Genomic DNA, 23259 nt, shown 5'->3' on the forward strand with positions numbered 1-23259 from the left:
TTTTGGCAACCCCAAGGTGTCCTTCTCCCATGTTGTGATTATGAGGCCCTACTGGGATATTGCTGCCTTCAACGACCCTGGATCCCTGCGCAAGGATCCTGGCACTTGGCCCATCATCGTGCCATGTTCCCTCAAATTTTTGCTAGAATGATACCATTGAGGATACCTGCCTTGCTTTCTTGATGCCATTTGCTCCAAACAATCCAGTACACTCCAAGTCCAGGTCCTTGTGCTGCATAACTTGTGGGGGCTCTATACGTGGCAATATCCTGGCACCTTCCATTGCTTTCCGCTTGAGTGCTGTAAATATAAAAACATTCTGCCAGTGTCCATTATCACCTATGCCTGCAGATTATGACTGTGTAATGAAACTCACTTAAGTCCTTGTCTATTGCATCCAGGCCTTGACACATCGCAAATGTTCTTGGCAGACCAAAGCTGTCTAAAATCCCCCTGCACTCCCTCACCCAATTACCTTACACCTACGTTCAGTCCCAAACCGAGCCATGTGGCCAGCATTTTGGACAAAGATACCCCTAACTTACATTATGCCTATTCCTACCAACTATCCAAGGTTCCCCACTACTACGCCTTTCTTGGCATTTTGCCCGCTCATTACTTTTTCAATGTACAGAGCTACTGGTGGATACTGTATATAGTAACTAATGATGGACATACCGCATATAGATGAAATATTACTTCAGAGAGTCCCCCTGGCAGCAGGCAGCCGATCTCAAGAAATTCTGGAACAAAAAGTATAAACTGTGAAGATATTATGACATGCGCTTAGTATGGTTCATCATATCAACAAATATATGTTCAGCCTATTGAAAACATCAGGGAGATTGTTCCCACAGTCTTGTCATGTGTCTCTATAGGAACATTCTGGATGACATCACATTATAGAATTTCTATAGGTTGTTATTTGCTATAATACTTACATATATACAGTGGATCTTCTAGCATGTCGGCTGTCACTGGTGCCACATATTCAGATGTTATAAATGTCTGTAAAATACATAATGGGTTTAATGCACATACATAAAATAACCCCATATCTATAATGAATAATAATATATTTACTTTCACACATTTCATTTTCTATCACAGGGCGAGTCCAATGCCCCTCTGCCACACAAATAATAACACCAGCAGTATAATGGCACATAATAGTTGGAGGACCCTGGTATAGATTTTGTATCAGGGACCAGGAGCTTATTGTTATTCTTCTATATAATCTTATCCTTAATGGAAAACTTCTAATTTGTCTTTTGTGGAGTCTTTTGGACTGGAGTAGAGAGAGAAGGAAATGGTAAATTGGACTTCTGGATTCAACAGACAAAATAATTATTAAAGGGGTTTTCTGACAGTTTCATAAACCTTAGTCCAAGCCGCATATGGCTAAAAATAACAAATTGTCCCTACTCATTTTTTAAATTCCCTGTGGCTCCTGCGCTGGTGGTTCTGCTGTCTTTAGTTGCTAGGCCACAGCGGTCATGTCCGTGTGGATGGCATGTCACGTGGCAGCTATTGTGTCACATCCAGGGCCGGCCTTAGGTTTATTGGTGACATGTGCAGTATCTGTGACGTCCTCCCCCTTATGATGCACCATGTAGTGTCCAAAAAATTTAATCATACAGTGCCCAAATAACATCACCCAGTCAATAAACTAGGGATTGTATCTTTCTGTTTTTTTTATATTATAGGTTTGGGCCCTAAATGCCGGATCGGCAGTGTAAGTTGAGGTTGCCCAGGCCATCTATGGTGGTAGTGCCCTCCTCAGTATTGACCAGTAATACACACTATGTGATCATTTAGAGATACAGTTAATAAAATACACTGACCTTGGACTCTCCTACTGAATACATCCGACTGAATGTAGAACGTTATGTGATGTGAGGTGGAGGGCTCTGCTTAATCTTTGATCTGCCCTCCTGGGACGTGTGGTTATCATTAACTCTTATGAGGAATTAATTCTAGGACAAAGAAAGACAATGTATTAGGACAAATCTCAATCTATGGCAACATTTCTATCTAGAACAGAGTCCAGTCCCCAACCAGTGTAAAATTACCAAAGGGGTAAATAGGATGACCGGCTGGGATCCAGGGATTTGGGGTGGCCCACAGCTCTGGGGCTCCATACGCCCCTGAAATTGGACAAACAATAACGGCACAGGGAGGAAGCGAAATGTCTGACCCGGTTGGTCGTCTATTAGGTGAGTATAATTTTTTATTTTATAGGAGCAAAGGGGGCACACTATTAATATGGGGGATAAAAGGACTGAGTCAGGGCTTAGAAAAGGGGGCTTCATTACTGTGGGGCCATACAAAAGGGGCATTCTGACCTAGGACATACAAAAAGTGTCATTCTAGCTGTGGAGGGTATTGGTGGATACTGCATATAGTAACTAATAAGAGACGCACCTTGCATAGATGAAATATTGCTTCAGAGAGTCCCCCTGGCAGCAGGCAGCCGATCTTAAGGTGTTCTGGAAAAAACAATAATTGTGTAGTTTTATTTCTCCAGACAGACGTGTGCTCAGTATAGACCACCCAACAATGAAGGAAATGTACATTAGGGCTCATGTACACAGCAACTTCATGTGGACGGACCTGTATGGTGGCACATAGACTGCAGTACTGGTAATGTAGACACTCTGTGTGCGCTGTGTGCTCCCCCATAAGCCAAATGTGTATTAGGAAATTACATAAATAACAAGTCCCTTATATATTACTAATACCATAATATCTTCTTTATGGAGCATTTCTATAATAATAATAATAATAATAATAATAATATAAAGCTGCAGCAAAATTCCCAGCGTTTACTTTTGCTACATGTGGATGAGTTTTTGAGACTGTAACTATTCACCTGTAACACTTGTGAATTTTGCCGCGCAGCAAATCTGCAGCGTCTGAATTCAGCTTTATGGCGTAGAATATAGTACTCAAATACTGCAATCATATAGTGCCCAAATAACACTGCCAGACAAGTATTGTCTGCCACACTGTAATGTAATCCATTATCAAGGAATTGTATCTGCATCCTGAGCAGTGCCCTTTACTTTTTTTACATGAAGAGTGGGATTGAGTGTTCAAGCAATGGGTGCCCCAGACATCAAGACCAGTGGCGCCCCATTCATTAGTGACAGGTGATGCACCCAGTGTAACCGCACAGGTCGCACACCCCTAAGACAGGCCCTGGATGAACAACATTGGGGAATTTGTTCCCACAGTCTTGTCATGTGTCTCTATAGGAACATTCTGGATGACATCAGATTATAGAATTGCTATAGGTTGTCATTTGCTATAATACTTACATATATACAGTGTATGTCCTAGCATGTCGGCTGTCACTGGCGCCACATATTCAGATGTCATAAATGTCTGTAAAATACATAATGGAATAAACATAAAATAACCCCATATCTAGAATGAATAATAATATATTTACTTTCACACCTTTCATTTTCTATCACAGGACGAGTCAGACATTGAAAACATTTTGTAATGTTAGTGTAAACCCAGGGAACATAACTATAGGGGTGAAGAGGTTGCAGTCACACCCAGGCCCAGGTGTCCATGACTGACATTAGGGGGGGTCACAATGTGGGCAATTTACAAATGCCAATCCCCAATGCCCCCATCTCCTAGAGGAATCCCGATTTTCGCTGCTAGAAACGCGATGTCAGTGAGAGAAGCACCCAGGCGGAAAGGCAGCTGCTGAGTTGCCCGGCCGCTTCTAAAACACAAGCAGTGGAAGGGAGCCAGCGCAGCGCCCCGTTCCACCTGCTGGAGGGATGCGCCCTATGTAATGGCACAGGTCGCACACCCCTAAGGCCGGCCCTGGCTACTGCTGAGCCTTATTAGGATAATATACGGTAGCTTTTTAAGACTATTTAATTAAATTAAATTAGACATCATATTGAAAACGACTGAGAAGTCACATTCCACATTACTGACAGCTGCAATTCTCAGACAATGGTAAGGGTATGTTCACACACTTAACTAAAAAACGTCTCTAAAATACAGAGCTCTTTTCAAGGGAAAACAGCCTCTGATTTTCAGCCATTTTTTAAACCACAAACATTTTTTGAGGCGTTTTTACCAACGTTCTTGGAGCTGTTTTTCTATTGAGACAATGAAAAACGGCTCCAAAAACGGCCGAAGGAGTGAAATGCACTTCTTTTTACAGGGTGTTTTTTATGCGCCGCTTTATCAAACGCCCACGTAAAATGCACCATCGGAAAAAAAAAAACAGTTTTTCCCATTGAAATCAATGGGCAGATGTTTGGAGGGGTCCAGCCTCCGTATTTTCGGCTGTTTTTCGGGGTGTTTACGGCCAGGAAAACAGCTGAAAATAGGCTGTGTGAACATACTCTGTTGTACTGAGTTGTAACTTTAATGAGAAAATATGAAACATTGAAATCTGAATGTAAAATGTTCAGTTGTTACTTGCATTAATAGAAACATTTTACTGGAACTTGAACTGTTTGTCTAAAAAAAAAAACAACCCCAACTCCTGACAATCACCAGAAAAAAATCCTTCTACAGTTTTTTTTAAACGGCCACGTAAAAAACGCCACATCGGAACAAACCCCCGTTTTTCCCATTGAAATCAAAGCGCAGATGTTTGGAGGCGTTCAGCCTCTGTAGTTTTAGATGTTTTTCGGGGCGTTTATGGCCATGAAAATAGGCCATGTGAACATACTCTGAGTTGTAACTTTAATGAGAAAATATGAAACCTTGAAATCTGAATGTAAAATGTTCAGTTGTTACTTGCATTAATAGAAACATTTTACTGGAACTTGAACTGTTTGTCTACAAAAAAAAAACAACCCCCGACAATCACCAGAAAAAAATCCTTCTACAATCATATAGTTATGGTGAGGTGTTGGTGTGGTTAGAAATTGCTGCAGTAATGTCCAGTGTGAATCTGGCCTTATATGAGAATTCTAGAGCGTATATATTTCATGTGTCCAGTAACATGTAGAATTAATGATAAAATGCTGCATCTTACCTGTCAATCACACAGTCTATCACAGTCCCGGTCCAGACGTCATTGGCAGAAATTGTAAAAAATATGTAATCCAGCTGCACATAGAACCTAACGGCTAGTACTGTCTATGACATCATCAGTGACATCATAAGCGGCTTCAGTATCTGTTACATCATCTAATTATCTCCTACTGCCTGGATAGACTGTCTGTGCATACACTGGATATAGGCGTTACATGGGACTGCTGTTTATAAACATGGAAGAAAGATACATGTGTGGTTATAGGGGCTACGACTAAGAACATGTAATGTATGAAACGTGTAATCTGTTACTAGATGGATTTTATACTGTAATACAGATGTAGCCATCTTTAACTTGACTCTGATAACTTGTTGCAGCGTGATACTTTCTTGATCCCGCAGCACTCCGTGTTTCAAGTGTGCGTGAGTAGGCTTCCACGCCATTGTGTAAAAAATGGGAACTCAGCACTCCAAGGTATTATGCAATAAGTGATATTTGATTTCACATATAGCGAAAAGTAGTAATCCAAAAATAATGGCACCATTACCCAACAGCGACCGAGGTCACAAGCGCCGCATATCCGTGTCTAAAGAAGGTTGAATGTATAGACCGAAGCGTTAAAAACCTATTTTTGGATTACTACTTTTCGCTATATGTGAAATAAAATATCATTTGTTGCAGCGTGATATCACACAACAAAAGCCATTGAAAAAGTCAAGATAAGGGATTGTTTATTTAATGCGTTAAAAGTCAAGGTAAAGACGGCAACATCTGAACTAATAAAGGATACATTTTATTGAATTTCGTTTTAGGCTACATTCACACAACAGTAAAAAACGTACGCTTTCAGAACAATGATGTTCTATGGGTATATTCACACGGCCTTTTTTTAACCACCCATGAATATTGGCCGTCATAAAATAGAACATGTCCTATTTTTGGCCGCTTTCACGGCCAGACGGCCCCCATAGAAGTCAATGGATCAATTTTTAACGGCCGTCAATACATGTAACAGCCGTTAAAAACGGTTCTGTGATTTGGGGATTCAAGAGCCAAGGGAACTATTGGCTCCCTTGCTGGTAATCGGCGGCGCAATGACACATACTCACCGATGCAGCGCCGTCCTCTACAGGTGTGGTCTCTAGTCTCATGGGTTCTGCAAAGGTGACGAGATGACGTCCTCGCATCACCTTCGCAGAACCAGTGAGACTAGAGATCACTCGTGACGTAGACGGTCATGCATCGGTGAGTATGTAGGGCATTCAGGCGGACAAAAATTACGGATATTGTTGCGCTCACTACTATGGTAGCATGGCGCTAGTACAGGGGACATTGTTGTCTACTGTAGCAAATTTTTCGGCACGGTCCTGAATTTACAGAGAGAGTCCCGGAAGATTACCACAGGGAAGGGGGGTGTGGTGCTTTCTCCGGAGAGGTGTCTGTGTCATCATCTACAGGGGGCTGTTTGCCATCGTCTACAGGGGGCTGTGTGCCATCGTCTACAAGGGGGCTGTGTGCCATCATCTACATGGGGCGGTGTGCCATCATCTACAGGGGGGCTGTGTGCCATCATCTACAGGGGGGCTGTGTGCCATCATCTACAGGGGGGCTGTGTGCCATCATCTACAGGGGGGCTGTGTGCCATCATCTACAGGGGGGCTGTGTGCCATCATCTACAGGGGGGCTGTGTGACATCATCTACAGGGAGGCTGTGAGACATCATCTACAGGGAGGCTGTGAGCCATCATCTACAGGGGGTCTGTGTGCCATCATCTACAGGGGGTCTGTGTGCCATCATCTACAGGGGGTCTGTGTTTCATCATCTACAGGGGGTCTGTGTGGCATCATATACAGGGGGTCCGTGTGCCATCATCTACAGGGGGGCTGTGTGGCATCATGTACAGGGGAGCTGTGAAACAATCATGACAATGACCTTTGTTTGAGTGTTTTCAGGGGGTTGGGACAAAAGAAGCCAGACAAATGAAATTCATCAGTTTTTTTAACAGCCATGAAAAACGGATGCAAAATGGATGTCAAACGGCCATTAAAAACGGACAGACGGACTGGAAGTGTATAAAAATTTGCAGACACAATGATGCAAAACGGCCATGAAAAACTGACAGTTGATCAGTTTTTAATGGCCATTTTTATTCACTGTCGTGTGAATGTAGCCTAAGTTCTGGATCGTCTCCATTTTAATGGATAAAGTTACCGGACAATTATCCGCCCACCGAGAGTTTATTGGACACATGGACGGCCTGGTGAGCAGATGAACTTCTTGTTTCTTTGTTTGGAGTCATGTACAGATATAGCAATCCTTATCCTGACTCTGATAACTTGCTGCAGCGTGATAATTTATCACTTAAAGGGGTTGTCCCAAGTTGACTCAAATTTTTTTTTTTATACATTCTAAGCAGGAAATGAATTTGAAAACATTTGGTGTTAAAAAAAAATTAAAATTCATTTCCTAAGTGCCTTTTTTTTACACTTGATAACTCAGCAAGTGCTGGTTATCTTTTCTAAAAAGGGGCGTGAGCGGCTCGATGTCAATCAAGCCGCTCCGCTCTGCAGTGTGCGCGCTCCCGATGTTGCTAGATACTGTAGTTCTAGCAACATCGGGAGAATGTTCGTCTCTGCAGTGTGCGCGCTCCCGATGTTGCTAGATACTGTAGTTCTAGCAACATCGGGAGAATGTTCGTCTCAAGCGGGCATGGTAAGCCCGATTGAGACGAACTTACCGTGAATGTACTGTACACTACACTACACTACATTCACCCCGTTTCGGCAAGCCACTTTTCCCTCCCCCACCCTGTCACTACATTTTTGTACCCGCCGCATCGGTGCTGCATCAGCACCCGGCGAACAACTAAAAATATATAAAATAAAATAATAATCACCTAAGACGTTCTAACGGCGCTCTGAACGGTCCCGTCACTTGCCATCTTCCTTCTTCTTGGCGCCGTTCGCATTCATAGTAACAATGCGTTGTGGCGCAGATGACGTAATCATATCAGGCCCACGTGATTACTTCATCTGCGCCCACCGCTCTGTTATTGTGAATGGGAGAAGAAAAGTGACGGGACCGTTCAGCTCTTCGTGGGAACGTCTTAGGTGAGTTTATTTTTGTATGTATGTTGTTATGTATGTTGGTATGTATGTATGTATGTATGTATGTATGTATGTTGTCATGTTTGTATGTGTATATGTGCATGTATGTGTATATGTGCATGTATGTTTGCATGTATGTATGCTTTCATGTATGTATGTTTGCAAGTATGTATGTTTGCATGTATGTATGTTTGCATGTATGTATGTTTGCATATATGTATGTTTGCTTGTATGTATGTTTGCTTGTATGTATGTTTGCTTGTATGTTTGCTTGTATGTAGGTTTGCTTGTATGTATGTTTGCATATTTGTATGTGTATGTGCATGTATGTGTATATGTGCATGTATTTTTGCTTGTATGTATGTTTGCATGTATGTATGTTTGCTTGTATGTTTGCTTGTATGTATGTTTGCTTGTATGTATGTTTGCTTGTATGTATGTTTGCTTGTAGGTATGTATGTTTGCTTGTATGTATGTATGTATATGTTTTCATGCATGTATGTTTGCATGTATGTATGTTTGCATATATGTATGTTTGCTTGTATGTATGTTTGCTTGTATGTTTGCTTGTATGTATGTTTGCTTGTATGTATGTTTGCATGTATGTATGTTTGCATATACGTATGTTTGCTTGTATGTATGTTTGCTTGTATGTATGTATGTATGTTTGCATGTTTGTATGTGTATATGTGCATGTATGTTTGCTTGTATGTATGTTTGCTTGTATGTATGTATGTATATATGTATGCTTGCTTGCTTGTATGTATGTATGTTTGCATGTATGTATGTTTGCTTGTATGTTTGCTTGTATGTATGTTTGCTTGTATGTATGTTTGCTTGTATGTATGTATGTATGTTTGTATGTGCATGTATGTGTATATGTGCATGTATGTTTGCATGTATGTATGTTTGCATGTATGTATGTTTTCATGTATGTATGTTTTCATGTATGTATGTTTGCATGTATGTATGTTTTCTTGTATGTATGTTTTCTTGTATGTATGTTGTCATGTTTGTATGTTTTCATGTATGTGTTTTCATGTATGTATGTTGTCATGTTTGTATGTGTATATGTGCATGTATGTTTGCATGTATGTATGTTTTCATGTATGTATGTTTGCATGTATGTATGTATGTTGTCATGTTTGTATGTGTGTATGTTTTCATGTATGTGTTTTCATGTAGGTATGTTTGCATGTATGTATGTTTGTATGTATGTTTTCATGTATGTATGTTGTCATGTTTGTATGTGTATACGTGCATGTATGTTTGCATGTATGTATGTATGTTTGTTTGTATATATGTCTGTATGGCCATGTATGATACTGTCTGCTGGCGCCCTGTATCTAAGCCAACTTTGCTGCAGGCTTCTATACATGGTATAACAGTCAGTATCACACATGAAAGTGAAAGTAAGCCTACGACATGTTTTATCTCTTTTTTTTTTTTTTATATTTTTGATTTTTTACAGGTTTGGTGTTTGGACTACGTCGGTTTCGAGGACTACTTAGATGACGCTTTTTTTTTCATCAATAAAATGGTTAATGAGGGTTGTGTTGGGGGTGCTTTATTTCAATAAAATATTTTATCTATATCTTTGTCTTTTCTTTTCAAGTTTTATTACTATCACTTTAGTAATGGCCGCTGTCTGAGTGACAACATCCATTACTAAGGGGAGGCTTAGTGTTAGACGGTACAGAGGCTAACACTAAACACCATTATTACCCCGGTACCCACCACCACCAGGGGTGCCGGGAAGAGCCAGGTACGATCCAGTACCCGACCATCTGTTGTGATGGTAGGGCTCTGGGGCGGCCGCAGGCTGGTATTATGAGGCTGGGAAGGGCCAAAAACAGTGGACCTTCCCACCCTTGTAATGCTAGGCTGCTGCTGCTGTGTTGTATCTGGCTGGTTATAAAAATGGGGGGGACCCCACGTCATTTTTTTTTATTATTTATTTATTATTTTTATTAAAAAGACATGGGGTTCCACCCAATTTATCATAACCAGCCACAAACAACACAGTGTTATTAGCCTGGGAATGTACTAAACCAGTGGCCCCTCCCACCCGTGTAATTCCAGGCTGCTGCGGCCTTGTATATGGCTGGTTATTAAAAATGTGGGAGACCCAACTTCTAGTGTTAAATTTTACAAAAAAACGACGTGGGGGTCCCCCCCATTTTTATAACCAGCCCGATACAACACAGCAGCAGCAGCCTAGCATTACAAGGGTGGGAAGGTCCACTGTTTTTGGCCCTTCCCAGCCTCATAATACCAGCCTACGGCCGCCCCGGTACCCGACCATCACAACAGATGGTCGGGTACTGGATCGTACCAAGCTCTTCCCGGCACCCCTGGTGGTGGTGGGTACCGGGGTAATAATGGGTGGTTAGTGCTAGCCTCTGCACCGGCTAGCACTAAGTACCGCCTTAATAATGGACGCTGTCAATCAGCCAACTACCATTATCTAGGCACTAATAAAGTTTGAAAAAAAAACACAAAGACAATTTTTTTTTATTGAAATAAGAAATCCCCAACAAAACCCTCGTTAACCATTTTATTAAAATTTTCAAAAAACGTAGATCTACGCAGTAGTCCAACGAATCGAAAGACGTAGTCCAATCGGTACATCAAAACCTGCAACAACATTAAAAAAAAGTTAGCAATGTGAACAATACCGATACTTATACTCACCTACACACACACAAACAACCACACACAAACATATACACAAACACATATAAACACACACCCATATATTACACAAACACACACATAAACACATATACACACACACATATACACACACACATATACACACACACATATACACAAACACATGTACACAAACACACCCATATATACACAAACATATACACAAACATATATACACACACACACACATATATACACAAACACACACACATATACACAAACACACACGTATACAAAAACACACACAAACATATACACACAAACCTATACACATATGCACAAACACACCCATATATACACAAACACACACACATATACACACACACATATGCATACATATACACATATGCACAAACACACCCATATATACACAAACACACACATATACACACACACATATACATATACAAAAACACACAAACATATACACACAAACATATGCACAAACACACCCACATACACAAACACACACACACACAAACACACAAACACACACACAAACATATACACAAACACACATATACACACAAACATATACACAAACACATGTACACAAACAAACCCACATATACACAAACATATACATATATACACAAACACACCCATATATACACACACACACATATACACAAACACACCCATATATACACAAACACACACACATAAACACACCAAAAAAGCACACACACATATACACACAAACATATACACATATACACACAAACATATGTACACAAACACACCCATATATACACAAACACATACACAAACCCACACATATACAAAAACACACACACAAACATATACACAAACACACCCATATATACACAAATATACACAAACACAAAAATATACACAAACATATACACACAAATACACCCATATATACACTCACACATAAACACACACACATATACACAAACACACCCATATATACACAAACACAGACACACACACACACACACACACACACACTTAGCTTTAGCGGAGCGCAGACTTCTCGCGACGGGTGCCTTCCACTTCATCTCCTTGCATCTCCTGCGCATGCGCCGAGATGCGCCGAGATGCGCGTTCATGAGTAAATGACATCCTCTGCTCCGGACGCAGAGGATGTCATTACGCATGCGCGGCCACCGCTAAAGGTAAATAGCGGTGGCCGGGAACCTAGGCAACGAGCAGGATACAAAGAGGGACCGACCGCAACTTCAATCAACGATATCAAGAAAACGACATCGCTGGACGACGGACAGGTAATTAGAATTCTTCTTATTTTTACATGGGGGAGCTTTATAGCTCCATTTATCAACTTGGGACAACCCCTTTAAGTCACTGAAAACCATTGAAAAAGTGAAATTAAAGTTTCTTGACACTCTGTATTCAATGTATTTAACCCCTTCGAGCTCAGCAACGTAATATTCCGTCGCCCTGACCGCCCCGTTCGCGCTCAGTCCTTTACCCTTCCTCCTTGTGTTCCCCCCACATTTTTGGTCAGTGATCTCCTATCACTGACCACTTCTTAGTCTTCAGGACCAATTTCTTATTTTTTATAAAACATATAAAATAAAAAAATATATAAAAAAAAAACGAAAAAAAAAACCTGTTAATTTAGACAATTTATCTAGTTAGTTTAGTATTAGTGTTAGTTAGTGTCAGGGAACCGTCAAAAAGCATAGTTAGGTATAGCGTCAAGAATCCTTCACCATAGTTAGATCTAGCGTTAGGGGTCCATCACAGTTGTTAGGTTTAGCGTCAGGGAAGCTCGGAATAATCTAGATAGGTTTAGTGTCAGGCACCCGTCACCGTAGTTAGGTTTAGTGTTAGGGAAGCTCAGAATAATCTAGTTAGGTTTAGTGTCAGAGAATAGTCGCCGTAGTTAGATTTAGTCTCAGTGAAGTTCAAATAAAATCTAGTTAGGTTTAGTGTTAGGAACCCTCGCCCTTGTTAGGTTTAGTCTCAGGGAAGCCCACTCGTTCTATAAAAACACCAATTTTTGAGCTGGTTTAGGTAGCAGCCTATTGCTCCTAGTTAGGAAAGCAATCAAACATGTCCCAACGGACATTTAGTGCCGAAGAGGCATATTCATTTCTTGCCTCCGACACAGAGTCGTCGGATGGTGAGACTCTGTTTTATTTATCCACCTCCTCATCCAGTGATGAAGAAGAGGAACCTCCTAGGAGATGCCCCTTGACCACCAGTGCAGTTGAAGCCTCCGAGCGAAATGACCCCGCCGCAGTTCAAGCCCCCATTTGGACCCCCACACCAGACATTTATGAGCCCAAAATCCGAGAGTTAAAATTTAATACGGCAGGGCTCAGTGAAATGGGCTTTTTCAAGTTCTTCTTCACTGATGACTTTATAGATCTTATGGTCTCCCAGACAAATTTATATGTCCAACAGTATATTACTAAGAACCCTACATCATTTTATGCCAAATCCTACAGGTGGACCCCTGTAGATGTAGCAGAGTTGGGCAAGTTCTGGGGACTTCACTTGAACATGGGGCTTCTGAAAAAGCCATCTATTAGGACCTACTGGAGCATGGACATCTTATACCATACCCCCAATGTACCGTATGGCCATGTCCAGGATGCATTATGAGGCAATATTTCGCTTCTTAAATTATAATGATAATGAGCAGTGCCCACCCCGAGATGACCCCAGTTTTGACCGTTTGTACAAACTGAGACCCTTATTAGACCATTTCAGTGCTCGGTTTGCCCAAGCATAAACCCCCGAGAAGTGTATTTCTATTGATGAGTCCCTGGTACATTTTAAAGGGAGGCTTCAATTCCGCCAGTACCTGCCGAGTAAGAGGGCAAGGTATGGCGTGAAGATGTATAAGGTGTGCGAGAGTGCATCAGGGTATACCTACAAATTTAGGATGTATGAAGGGAAGGACAGCAGTATTCAGCCCCCAGAATGCCCCCCCTTACTGGGAATTAATGCAAAAATTGTGTGGGATTTGGTGCACCCACTGCTGGACCAGGGTTACCACCTCTACTTGGATAATTTTATTACCAGCGTCCCACTCTTCAAGTGCCTCGCTTCCAGAAGTCCTGCGGCATGCGGCACTGCTAGAAAAAATCTGAGAGGCCTCCCTAAGACTCTGCTTGGGCAAACACTCAGAAGGGGTAAGAGCAAGGCACAATCTAGCAGCAACATATTGTGTGTCAAGTACAAGGACAAGAGAGATGTCCTTGTATTAACAACAATACATGGCCACACCAGTACCCATGTACCTGTACGAGGTACCAGTATAGAGACCCCCAAACCAGACTGCATCCTGGACTACAATAGGTACATGGGAGGGGTTGACTTGTCAGATCAAGTCCTGAAGCCCTACAGCGCCATGCGGAAATCGAGGGTGTGGTATAAGAAGCTGGCCGTGCACATCATACAGATGGCATTGTACAATGCGTATGTGCTACGTCGATGTGCAGGCCAGAGGGGAACTTTCCTGGAATTTCAAGAGGTGATTATCAAGAACCTAATCTTTAGGACCAAGAATAGGGAACATCCAGTACTTCCGGAAGCGAGGCCACACGCATCGTACCAGGGCAACACTTTCCAGGAGAAGTTCCCCAAACTGGCAAGAAGGGAAAAAGTCAAAAGAGGTGCAGAGTCTGCTCAAAGAGGGGGATAAGGAGGTAAACAATATACGATTGCGACACGTGTCCCGAAAAACCAGGGCTCTGTATGAAAGATTGTTTTCGAATTTATCATACATCCCTTAATTTTTAATTTACCCTGATACACTCCGCACAGCTTATCCCCCTCATCTTTCCCTTCTGAGCCCTGCCGTGTGCCCAGGCAGCTAATAACAGCCACATGTAGGGTATTGCCGTACCCGGGAGAACCCACATTACATCTTATGGTGTGTATATCTCCAGTGGCACATGCTGGGCACACTCCATCGGTCACGGACATGCCATATATATATAGAAAAATGCAAATCTCACTCTGCCCCATCTGCTGCGCATTATCTTTTACACAGTACCTGTGGGGTCAAAAGGCTCACTACACCTCTAGATGAATGTCTTAAGGGGTGTAGTTTTTAAAATGGGGTCACTTCTCAGGGGTTTCAACTGTACTGGTACCTCAGGGGCTTCTGCATACATGACTTAGCACCAGAAAAACTCCAGCAGGCCAAATGGTGGTCCTTTCCTTCTGAGCCCTCCCATGGGCCCAAACGGCAGTTTATCACCACAAATGGGGTATTGCCGCACCAAGGACAAATTGGGCAACAAAATGGGGTATTTTGTTTCCTGTGAAAATAAGAAATTTTGATAAAAAATGACATCTTATTGTTCTACACACAGGCATCCAGGCTACCAGGACTACTATTATGGGTAAGGCTATCTGAGTTATTAATGTTGGGAGTATTTTACTCTAGAAAACACCCTTTGGACACTTCTGTCCTTAACAAAACAGCTCACACTCAAACAACTAACGTTATATACGATAGCACACTGCCCTATTCATATGTCCTTAATATAAGGACTTTAAACACACCATACACTTGGTTTTCCTACTTACCTGTGTTCATATCATATAGAGTCTCTCCACTCATGTACCTTTTTAACATGTATGTTTTTATATGTAATAAAATGTGTTATTCTTTTCATATATACTTGGCTCTATACTCTGTTTCTTGTGTGTGTATAGGGTTTAAGTAGAGTATAACAGAGAGAGTTCCCAGCATTATCATTCCCTTACCCCCCTACAACATTACGAATTATATTCACTTGGGACTGGTGTTGTTTTATTAAATTTCTTTTGATTCTCTTGATTTTTTTTTGCTGTTTTTGACATTCCACTATGTTCTGCATAAAGCTTAGTGTCAGCTGTACTGTGACTTCTTTATCATAACGGAGCCATACCAGGCCCTTATACACCCTATATGCTTCCCCAATAGAATCCATAAAACATAAAGGGGCCGAGCAGTGCTCCGGGGTCTTTTCGCAAATCACTCTAGCTAGAATCGCAAATGAAAACGTTCACCATATTAACCAATTGGTAAACATTTGCGGAATCAGGAGATAACGCCTTTTCTCCTCCTCCTTCTTTTATGCTCTAGCCCCTCTTCCCCTGATCCAGATAGAACTTCTCCAAGGGGAGGAGGGAGAACATCTCCACATACTCATCCTTCCCTATTTGTTTCCTGACCTCCTGCTTAAGATGGGCACCGATCCCTCGAAGCAGACATACACAGCCAAGTTATCCCTGTTTACCTAATTAGGTGTCTCAGTCTGGACTGAGATCGCAACCGCCTCATAACTCACCGGAAGAGGGTTAACAAGGGAAAATGTTTTACAGGACCGCCCACGCGAAAACCTGGGATGGACCCGCACCCTTCACCAGGGAACCGCCCACCATGTTCAGCAGGCAAACCACTGAGTCCCTGTCACGGCGCGGGGTGTGGACCCACTGGGCCGTACCACGTAGCGGGGTAGCAGCTGGCCAACTAGGTACAAAACAATGTCTATAGTTCAAAACGGGTACCTGACGCAATAGTAGACAGTGGCAGGATCACGACTTGGCTTTCACAGCAGGTGACGCCGCGGATTCAGCGGGAAGGCACGACTTGGCTTTCACAGCAGGTGACGCCGCGGATGCAGCGGGAAGGCACGACTTGGCTTTAACAGCAGGTGACGCCGCGGATGCGGCGGAAGACACGACTTGGCTTTTACAGCAGGTAACGATAGTACGGGATACAGGGTACAGGCAGCAGGAACGGGCAACACTGGGAACTGGAAAACACTGGGAGACCTTTAGCAAGACAGACTAGGGTATACAACAATGCTCAGGCAAGGAACCAGTGGGCAGAGCTCATTTTTATAGTCCAGCAGCCATTTGGGCTAATAACTGATTACTGGCAGCTGGACGCGTACTGGCCCTTTAAGGCCGTGCACGCGTGGGCGCGCGCGCCCTGTGGGGAACGGCGCGAGGACCCGGAAGACAGTGCCGGCGCCTGCTAGAGGGAGGAGGACGCCGAGCAGAGAGGTGTCCATGGCCGGGATCGTCAGGGGGTGAATTAGAACGGCGATCCCCGGCCATGGACGTAACAGTATCCCCCCTCTTATGCCCCCTCCTCTTGGGACCAGAGCGGGAAAGAAATTTCTTCACGAGGACCGGGGCATCAATATTCTCCTCTGGCTCCCAAGACCTCTCCTCTGGACCAAATCCCCTCCAATCCACCAAGTAAAATGTCCTGCCTCCTACTTTCTTGGTGGCCAGGATCTCCCTCACTTCAAAAGTTCCAGATGAACTGCCAGGAGCCACTGCGGAACTAGGAGTCCTGGAGTAGCGGTTTAGAACCACGGGTTTTAGCAAGGAGACATGGAAGGAATTAGGGATCTTGAGGGTAGGAGGCAGTCGAAGCTTGTACGACACAAGATTGATCTGCAGCAGAATCTCGAAGGGTCCAAGGAACCTGGGGGCAAACTTGCAAGATGGCACCCTCAGCCGGATATTCCTGGAAGACAGCCAGACCTTTGTACCTGGAAGAAACTGGGGAGGTTCTCGTCTTCTAGTGTCTGCCTTTCTCTTCATGCGGTCCACCGCCAGCAGAATAGAAGACCGTGTCTGCTGCCATATTTGCAGAAAGTTCCTGAAGGTAGAATCGGCTGCAGGCACCTGAGACATAGTAGAGCCGGGCAGGGGTATTCGAGGATGTTGGCCATAGACTATAAAGAACGGACTGGAAGTGGTGGACTCACTGGTATGATTATTATAAGAGAACTCCGCCCACGGAAGCAGCTGCACCCAGTCATCATGTCTTCTGGAAACAAAGTGCCGTAGGTAGTTCTCCATAATTTGATTAATCCTCTCAACTTGCCCATTGGACTGAGGGTGATAAGCTGAGGAGAAGTCCAACTTTACCCCGAGTAGGCCACAGAGTGCTCTCCAGAACTTAGAGGTGAACTGGACCCCTCGATCCGAGACAATATGCAGAGGTAATCCATGCAGACGGAAGATGTGTTGCATGAAGAGGTCAGCCAGTCGAGCGGCAGAAGGCAGGCCAGTCAGGGGAACAAAATGAGCCATCTTTGAAAAACGATCCACCACCACCCAGATCACACTGCATCCTGCAGAGGGAGGCAGATCCGTAACAAAATCCATAGCAATATGCCGCCAGGGGGCCCCGGGCACCGGCAGTGGTTGGAGCAGACCGGCTGGTCTGGAATGGGGACCCTTGTTGGCTGCACACACCGTACAGGAGGAGACAAAGTCTATGATGTCTTTGGGCAGCGTGGGCCACCAGAACTGACGGGCAATCAGGTCTCGGGTCTTACGGGCACCCGCATGTCCTGCTAGCTTGGAACAGTGACCCCAGCGAAGGATTCTTCCTCTGTCTGCCAGCCGTACTAAAGTTTTTCCTGGGGGAATGCCTCTAACCTGCAGAGGGTTGACAGGGTAGATGCAGGAGGGATCGATAATATTCTGTGGGGGCTCCACAGTGTCCTCTGTTTCAAAAGACCTAGACAAGGCATCGGCCCTCACATTCTTGTCGGCAGGTCGGTAGTGGAGTTCGAACTGGAACCGTGCAAAAAACAATGACCATCTGGCTTGACGAGGATTCAGTCGTTGAGCCGTCTGTAGATAGGTCAAGTTCTTGTGGTCTGTGAAGACCAGGATAGGATGAGCTGCGCCTTCCAGTAGGTGTCTCCATTCCTGCAGAGCCATCTTGAAGGCCAGTAACTCCCGGTCCCCAATCGAGTAGTTGCGCTCTGCAGAAGAAAACAGCTTGGAGTAGTAACCACATACCACCGTCTTGCCTTTCGAACCCCTCTGGTACAATAGAGCCCCGGCACCAATAGAGGAGGCGTCCAACCTCTAACAAAAACTGCAGAGACACATCAGGATGGTGCAGAATGGAGGCAGACGTGAAGGCTTTCTTTAAGGTTTCAAATGCGATCTCCGCCTCTGGAGTCCATACTTTGGCATTCATACCCTTTTTAGTAAGGGTGGAGGTGGGAGCTGTCAGAGAAGAGAAGTTGGGGATGAATAGTCTGTAGAAGTTGGCAAATCCCAGGAAGCGTTGTATGGCCCTTAAGCCTTGGGGACGTGGCCACTCCAGGACAGCCTTGACCTTCTCAGGATCCATCTTGAGACCCTGATCAGAGATAATGTAGCCCAGGAAGGGAAGAGACTTTTCTTGGAACACACACTTCTCCAACTTGGCGTATAGATGATTCTCTCTTAATCTAAGCAACACCTGGCGGACATGGCCCTGATGAGTCACAAGATCTGGGGAAAAAATCAAGATATCATCAAGGTACACCACAACACAGACACAGGAGGTCACGAAATATGTCATTCACAAATTCTTGAAATACTGCGGGAGCGTTACACAGGCCGAAGGGCATGACCAAATATTCGTAGTGTCCATCACGTGTGTTAAAGGCAGTCTTCCACTCGTCTCCCTGACGGATCCGGATTAGATTGTAGGCCCCCCGCAGGTCAAGCTTGGAAAATTTTTTCGCCCCCCGTATACGATCAAAGAGCTCAGAAATCAACGGCAAGGGGTACCTGTTCTTCACCGTGATCTGATTGAGACCCCGGTAGTCAATACAGGGTCGAAGGGATCCATCCTTCTTTTTGACAAAGAAAAACCCGTCTCTGGCCGGGGATGAAGACTTTTGTATGAAGCCCCTCTCTAGATTCTCTTTAATGTAGGCCGACATAGACTGGGTCTCTGGCAAGGAAAGAGGGAATACTCTACCGCGAGGAGGAGAAGAGTCAGGAATCAAGTCGATAGGACAGTCGTATTCTCGATGTGGTGGCAATATCTCTGCCTCCTTTTTGTCGAAGACATCAGCGAACTGAGAGTAACAAGGAGGTAGCCCAGACAATGACTGAGGCGAAGAAGGCTGGGATGGAAGGACATGACCCAGACAGCGGTCTAGACACTTGGGACCCCACTGAAGAACCTCTCCAGAGTTCCAATTCAGGACTGGGGCGTGAAGACGGAGCCAAGGCAAGCCCAGCAGCAAGGGGTTGACGGCCTTGGACAGGACATACAGAGAGATCAGCTCGGAATGAAGAGCTCCCACCTGGAGTCTCAACGGCTTGGTCACAGACAATACTGGGTAAGGCAAAGGCAGTCCATCTACCGAGGCAACGATCAATGGTCTCTCCAGCAAAACAGTGGGCAACTGAAGGAGATCCACAAGGTCTTGACAGATGAAATTGGCTGCGGAGCCAGAGTCCAGGTAAGCAGAGACTGGATGAGGTCTCCCGCCAGCGACAATGGTTACAGGAATGAACAGCTTGGACAAGAATTCTCTATCAAGTGCAGTAGCGCCCAGGGTTGTCTCTCCAACCAATGCCAGACATTGGGGTTTCTTAGGCCTCTGGGGACACAGACGCACGACATGGCCAGCGAGGCCGCAATACAGACAGAGTCCAGAGGTGCGCCTGCGCTGTTTCTCCTGATCAGACAGTTTAAGCCGATCCACCTGCATCGGGACCTCGGACGCAGCAGAAGAACAGGGCAAGAGGGGTTGCTGGAAGTTGGGCGCCAGTCTAGGAAGCCGTCTCTCCTGAAAAATCTCTTGGGATCTCTCTCTGAGCCTTATGTCCACGTGGCTAGCCAGCTGAATCAGGTCATCGAGGGCAGCTGGGAGATCTCGAGCAGCCAGTTCGTCTTTGATCTCAGGCGATAGGCCATGCCAGAAGGATGCTACCAAGGCCTCATTATTCCAAGACAATTCTCCTGCCAGAGTCCGGAAATGGATGGTGTATTCGCCCACGGAGACGTCCTCCTGACGCAGGTTAAAAATAGCAGTAGCAGCCGATGAGGCTCGTCCAGGCTCCTCAAATACGGAACGGAACAACCGCACAAACCCCAGGAAGTCTCTGGTCACGGCCTTGCTGGCGAGTAGGGATACAATAAAGGCGATCCTGGCTCCGTCCGAAAGAAATGCTTGGGCGTGCAGAGTGAAATGGATTTGGCATTGGTTCAGGAACCCCCTGCACGAACTTGCATCTCCATGAAACAGTGGTGGCAATGGCAGCGAGAACCGAGAGTCCGAACTGGAGCTGCCAGGAGGTGTAGCTGGAGGGTTGATCGGAGGAGTTTCACTAGGAGCGATGACGGAAGAAACTAGTGCACCAAGATGCTGCGCCATGGAGTCTACTGCCACAATGAGTTGATCCTGTCACGCTTGCAGATCCTGCAGGTCTGCCTGCATGGCTTGGGAGGATGACAGACTCTTGACTTGGCCAGCGGGGTCCATGGCCTGAGCGTACTGTCACGGCGCGGGGTGTGGACCCACTGGGTCGTACCGCGTAGCGGGGTAGCAGCTGGCCAACTAGGTACAAAACAATGTCTATAGTTCAAAACGGGTACCTGACGCAATAGTAGACAGTGGCAGGATCACGACTTGGCTTTCACAGCAGGTGACGCCGCGGATTCAGCGGGAAGGCACGACTTGGCTTTCACAGCAGGTGACGCCGCGGATGCAGCGGGAAGGCACGACTTGGCTTTCACAGCAGGTGACGCCGCGGATGCGGCGGAAGACACGACTTGGCTTTTACAGCAGGTAACGATAGTACGGGATACAGGGTACAGGCAGCAGGAACGGGCAACACTGGGAACTGGAAAACACTGGGAGACCTTTAGCAAGACAGACTAGGGTATACAACAACGCTCAGGCAAGGAACCAGTGGGCAGAGCTCATTTTTATAGTCCAGCAGCCATTTGGGCTAATAACTGATTACTGGCAGCTGGACGCGTACTGGCCCTTTAAGGCCGTGCACGCGCGGGCGCGCGCGCCCTGCGGGGAACGGCGCGAGGACCGGGAAGACAGTGCCGGCGCCTGCCAGAGGGAGGCTCGGCCCCCTGCTACTATAGTAACTGACAGTACTTACCCCCCCCCCCCTTTCCAGACTGCAGCGGAGGTTCTGACGTCACAGCGCTGTGCGCAGCGCAGGACGTCACGACGCTATGCACTGCGCACAACATCCCGACACTTGATGGAGTGAGGACCTCCGCTGCGGCCGAAGAGGAGGGTAAGTTTAATATTGGTGTCTTGCAGAAGCTGATGGGTCGGGGTCCGACTCCCGGGACCCCCGCCAATCGGCTGTTTTGAAGGGGGTGCAGCCGCTCGTACGAGCGCTACTTCCCCTTCATTACGGACGAGCTCTGCACCCCCTTCCAAAACAGCTGATTGTCGGGGTCCCGGGTGTTGGACCCCGATCCATCAGCTATTGATGGCCTATCCTGAGGATAGGCCATCAATGTTTAGGAACTGGACAACCCCTTTTAAGCCTATCATATGTTAGGCTTAGATACAGACTGTATAGGATTACTGTCTGCTGGACCCTGTATCTAAGCCTACCTTATGAAGAACCTTTGCATCGGGGCCCATGAGCCTTTAGCTACGCCCCTGGGGTCAGACCTATCTAACTGGGGACACATACAATGTCAGGGGTTGTGGCCATGGACAGATTTCTCCCTGTATGAGTCCGTTGCCAATTTAACCATTCTAAGAGGCAATAACCAAAGCAATAAGGCAATATTCCGTTTTTTATTGCTAAACAGCTCTAGGCCAGAGAGTAACTGCTTTGTGTTGCTGGGAATAAGATTGTTGCTCATGTTACATTTTTAGTAGAAGTCCATGTAATATTACGTAACCTTGCGTGAGTTATATAGCATGGACCTAAAGCCCTTTCACTTTTATGTTTTATATGACTTAAAGATTATACATGTTGTTTTGTTATGAGAAATGAGGATTTGCCCTCCCTTGCTGATCGGAGGGTGCCTATAACAAATGAAACGTAAACTTCTATAATTATTACAAGTTTTCCAATGTGTTAGGAATGTTTCATGACTGTTACGTGCTACGCTGGAGCATTTGCTCTAATATTTATGTCTCAGTAAGTGGCTTTCCTCGAAAACTATTCCCCTCTCACCATCCCCATCAAAGCGTGAGAAAATAAAGAATATATACTGCTTATAACTTTGTCAAATTTTTCACTATAATAAGTCTCCAGTCCTACAAGTTATTTACAGAATGATCGCTCAGATGAGACAGCTACGAGGAGCTCTATCGCACAGCTCTGGTGCAGCTGCTTTTCTCTGTGCTACCTGCAGAAAAAATACATATTTCTGAGTGGTAAGTTTGTATTAGGCATGTCACTGATATAGTTTAGAGTGGACATCACTTTACGCTGGAAACGCATGGTAGTTTTTACATGCGTTTTAATACAGTAAGAAAAAAAAGGTGCATGTAAAGGAGGCCTTATAGGGGTTGTGAGCTCTTTTTTTCTGATACTATGCTCCATAATCCCCTGCTTCCCATTGTGCCTGCAGCTGCCGCAAGAAAGAGCTCAACACACAGGATTTATACAGCTCCCACTGAACTAAATAATCAATCAGTATTCAGTGACCTCCCCCTAGTGGTGACATA

At 44.9% G+C, this 23259-nt stretch overlaps 1 long non-coding RNA gene across 1 annotated transcript; it reads right to left on the reverse strand.

Annotated features, from left to right (window-relative positions):
* Window positions 1-950: 950 nt before the first annotated feature.
* Window positions 951-5234, reverse strand: LOC142740648 (uncharacterized). The gene is made up of 5 exons (XR_012880835.1): window positions 5021-5234; window positions 3321-3387; window positions 2425-2489; window positions 1845-1976; window positions 951-1008 (listed from the first exon to the last, which is right to left on the reverse strand). It is a non-coding gene; the product is annotated as an uncharacterized LOC142740648 (long non-coding RNA).
* Between the last annotated feature and the right edge of the window lie 18025 nt (window positions 5235-23259).

Source organism: Rhinoderma darwinii, chromosome 2 (assembly GCF_050947455.1).
Source record: "Rhinoderma darwinii isolate aRhiDar2 chromosome 2, aRhiDar2.hap1, whole genome shotgun sequence".
In the NCBI taxonomy this organism is placed as follows: Eukaryota; Metazoa; Chordata; class Amphibia; order Anura; family Rhinodermatidae; genus Rhinoderma; species Rhinoderma darwinii.